The sequence below is a fragment of the Microtus pennsylvanicus genome, chromosome 15 (assembly GCF_037038515.1).
Source record: "Microtus pennsylvanicus isolate mMicPen1 chromosome 15, mMicPen1.hap1, whole genome shotgun sequence".
Taxonomy (NCBI): domain Eukaryota; kingdom Metazoa; phylum Chordata; class Mammalia; order Rodentia; family Cricetidae; genus Microtus; species Microtus pennsylvanicus.
In genome coordinates, this window is record NC_134593.1 from 35,146,378 (window position 1) to 35,150,876 (window position 4,499).

A 4,499-nucleotide genomic window follows, 5' to 3' on the forward strand; every position below is an offset into this window, starting at 1 on the left:
CGGCTACTAGACTCCTTTCCTGATCGCACAGACGGCTGTTGTCTGGGACAGTGATCTGTAAATTTTTTTTTCCCTTTAAATAAATAACCATTCTATTAATCATAATTCCAAACTGGTGTGGGATTGTTTGTGACTTACACCTTCAGAAGGTGGCACTTAAATACGATTTTGCATCCATGTCTTTGATCTCACCGGTCCTCTTCCTTGGATCTTGGGTTTTATAGCATCATCCATCCTGAATTTTTATTTATTTATATTTATTTATTTATTAAAGATGTCTGTCTCCTCCCCGCCACTGCCTCCCATTTCCCTCCCCTCCCCCAAACAACTCCCCCTCTCTCTTGTCAGCCCAAAGAGCAGTCAGGGTTCCCTGCCCTGCTGAATTTTTACATAGGAATTCCTCCCCCTATGGTCACAGCCCAGTTCTTCCTGATTTTCAAGGACCTCCTGCTGTCCAGAAATTCATTCTCTGCCCATCATGGAGTTCTTCACCAACCATGAATGACAACATTGACTCCCTTCCTGGCTCCTACTCCTGGCATGACCCTCTCCAGCACCCTTTCTCCTTTACTCCCGTCGTCTAGGAGACAAGGAGACTCTTCCTTTCCTCAATTTATTCCTTAAGCCACATCCTCTAGTTCTGTCTTCCACATCCCTCTGAGATAATTCTTGCCAGTCACCATTCGTTTGCAGGACTCTTGTGAGTTATTTTACCTTATCCTTGGTTCTTTTTGGGGGGGTGGGCTTGGTCCATAAGTTTATTATCTTTATGAAAACATCCGCACAGAAAATTGCTTTAGCTCTCAGTAACCCATTCTCGAGCTCTGAGGAAGCTTGCCTTCTTTTAATCAATCCGTTCTTTGTTCTGGCCAAGGGACATTTTTGGGACAGCCTCACCTCTTCTTCCTTCTTTCTTTCTTTCTTTCTTTCTTTCTTTCTTTCTTTCTTTCTTTCTTTTTTTCTTTCCTTCTTTCCTTCTTTCCTTCCTTTCCTCCTCCTCCTCCTCCTCCTCCTCCTCCTCCTCCTCCTCCTCCTCCTCCTCCTCCTCCTCCTCCTCCTCCTCCTCCTCTTCGGCTTCTTTTCAGAGGCTGGATTCTCTCTGATGGCAGCATGAGCTTTCTGTGTCTGGATTTACTTTGTTCTTTATGTACCGAGAGAACTGTTTTAATAAGCATCTCCATCTACCTCTGTGAAACAACACATGAATTCTGCAACATTCTAACCCATGATATGCTTCCGGTGTACTTTTGCGTTGAACTCCTTGCTTTTAGAATCATAACCCGGGAATCATTTGGTACTATGAGGAATAGACAAGCCTCCATCCACAGCTCCCTTCAGGGCCTCCAAAACTTGATCGTAATTCAGGCAAGACCTGCATCCAAATAGCAAGTGAAGGCGCCAGACTGACCAACAGTGCTTTCCACAGTGTATTCATCTCGGTCACCTCCACTTGGCCTTCACAGATCTTATCCATACAGAACCTACTGAGAAGCCTGCAGACCAGCAGCAGGCCAGTGCAGTAGGCTGCAACATACTTTGTCGGGCCAGCTTTCACACTGTATTTTGACAGTTCCTGTGCATATGGTGCACAGATAATCACATCCCCTTCTATATGGGCGTACGCAATCTGGCAGATGGGATTTCTGTTCGTTACAAGAACTATCATCCTGTATTTGGGTGTGTTGTACTTATTTTTGTCCTGGATCACCAATCCTTTCCGAGCATAGTAGCCAGTTTTACCCTCTCAACACCTTCTAAATCTCACTTGGTGCCTCTTAAAGTACGCGTCATTCTTGACAACTTCCACAAACCCCATCCTGCAGAACAGAGACCCGCAATCACGGCTCCTTACGGACCTTATCCTTGGTTCTTAATGTCTTTTTCATTTGATCAGCGCTGAGAACTGAAATACTGCTGATTTTTAAAAATTTCTGCTTCTTCCATGGTATGGTTTTTTGGGTCTTCTACTACCCTCCCAGACCCCATTGACTATTTTAGGGGTCCCTTATCCAGTATACCTGAGGATACTAATCCTGAATTCATCTAAGTCCTACCTCAGCATGTTCAATGATAAATTACTGTTCTTTGTCTTGTGCCTCAGTTCCCATTTTCTCTACCATCCCTCCTTTGGCATGTGGCCCCAGCACCTGACAACCATCTTGTTATACCCTCTGCCGCCTTGCTTCATAAGCACATAATTGATAACCAATCCTAATGCTGTTGGTGACTTAGTTGGGGGGCTTTTCCATGCACACAGAATTTCTTCACCGTTTTCCTATTGTATTCTTCTCTCTGTTCTCTTCCTGTGGCACGGCCAACAGACTGATCCCCACAAAAGATAATGACCCCCATGAACGAATCCTGCAAGTGCTGTATGATACAGCAGATGCTTTAGGGTGAGACTCATACACTGCGATTCTTCAGAGAGGAGACACTTAGCCTTCGACAAGGGCGAGATAAGCCTTGGGGGGAGAAAGGGGTCCTAGAAAAATCACAATGGTCACCAGTCCCTATTTAGTAGATAGTCACTCACTCCGATGTCGTTTTCCTGGCCAAGAAGGACGCAGCTAGAAGAAGACTTCAAGTCGCTGTCGGAACTGCCAAGCAGCAAGGTGCTTCGGTGTTCCTGAAACCTGAGGAAGTCCAGGGTCGGGTTTGTCTTTTAAACACAGTCAACACTGACCCATATCTGCTGGATGGGTTTCAGGTTCAGCCCGTGCCTCGGCCAGAGCGCTCCTGACTCACCTCGCACTTCCCATCTCCTTTTAACTTGAGAGGCAAGCTAAGGGAGGGATTGTTTGCTGTCTCCTGGAAGAGAAACTCTAGAAGGCCAGCGGTGCGGGCCTCTCCTGCAGGCACAAAGACTACTTGATGGCTCCCAGTCTTCCTAACAGAGTCGGTTCAGTCTGCATCGGCACCAGAGTGTGTTAGACGATCGCCAGGTTTGGGGCGTTTCAAGTTTGACTTTAGGTCCCTCTCAATAGACATGTAACTAGTCTATGTTGTAGGTAATATCAGATATTTTTCTCAGGGAACGCACTTGTGGAAGGTGAAGAGCTCACTCACCATCTCCCCTATCTCAACCTATGCTGGATGCAGCAACAAGTATGTCCCTGCCTGCAGGGGTGATTTCTTTTACATTCTCTGTTAGACGATGCACGGGCATGAGTCAATTGGATAAAGATGTCTGAGTACGTTAAAGACTCCAAATGATACCAGTGATAAGCTTTACCCTTATACTGTGGAATCATCATTAAATTAGAGAATTCCACTTGAATAGCAAATAATGTATTACTGTTTGATAGGAATACTCCCCACCCCCCAAAAAAATGATTCCATTGTCTTCCTCTTTCACTACAGGGATCGAGGGAACCACGAAAGCAAAAGATGGCCGAAGAGAAAGGTCATGAGCATTGATTTGATTGCTCAGGCAGGTTATTAACAGCCTCTGCAGAGCAGCCCCTCCTGTGGGGGGGACATGAAAGCTACGGCTCAATTTAAGACATTCCCAGGTTCTTCCTTTGCTGCTGCAGCTGAATCTTTGTTCTGTAGGCATCCGTCCGTATCCTGGTAACTTTATTTGACTGTAGTTTTTCCTTTATATTCAAGATTATTCAGGTGGTGGTGGCGCACGCCTTTAATCCCAGCACTTGGGAGGCCTCAGAGGCAGGCCAGTCTGTGAGTTTGAGGCCAGCCTGGTCTACAAGAGTTAGTTCCAGAACAGGCCCCAAAACTACAGAGAAACCCTGTCTCGAAAAACAAAACAAAACAACAAACAAAAATACATCAAGATTATTCAAGAAGGTAATATTGTCCAGTGTCTCTCCAGGTTACTGCTTTTATATGTCAAGAAGGAAAGAAGCAAGAGCTAAGAGAAGAGGCAAGTCAGACACAGCCTCTGGGGGATGACAGAGTAGCTGCCATCTTTTGTGGCCATTCATTTCCTTTGAACTCAGATAGACCACAGTACAGAGATACTTTCCTGGTAGATGAAAAATAACAGATATTCTATAATCTAGGTTATTATTACGAATGTAAAGCTATAGGCAGGTGTTTCCCAGAATAGCTATGAATGTGGCCTAACACTTTTGTAGTTGACAAAACATATATGCTGGGTGTTAAGCTCAGAAAATAGTTGAGCGTCTTTGGTCCACAAACAGTCTTTCAGGGGGTCTGAGGTTCAAAGCAGGTGCATGATCACACAGAGATACACAAATATCTTTTCTCCCCTTTCCCTCTGCCCTTGATGTCTGAACACAGGTACTACAGTCTGTAGGAGCACAGCACTCCCCCGGCTCTTGCCTTTCCAGGGACCTCCTCTGGAACCTTTTTCTGAGATATCCTGAACCAAGCAGATACTTGTAAGCATTCAGAGGGGAAGGGAAATAGCATCCACTGCCTGGCTATTCCAGGACGCTGACATCCCATCTCAGCGTGTCAGGTAATCAGAATCCAAACTTCAAAGCCTGCCTTTGCAATGTAACCACTGTGTGTCGATG

General features: G+C 45.4%; 1 pseudogene; it reads right to left on the minus strand.

The window, feature by feature from the left end:
• Window positions 1–796: 796 nt before the first annotated feature.
• On the minus strand, window positions 797–1,816 carry LOC142835866 (large ribosomal subunit protein uL18-like; annotated as a pseudogene).
• Window positions 1,817–4,499: the final 2,683 nt, after the last annotated feature.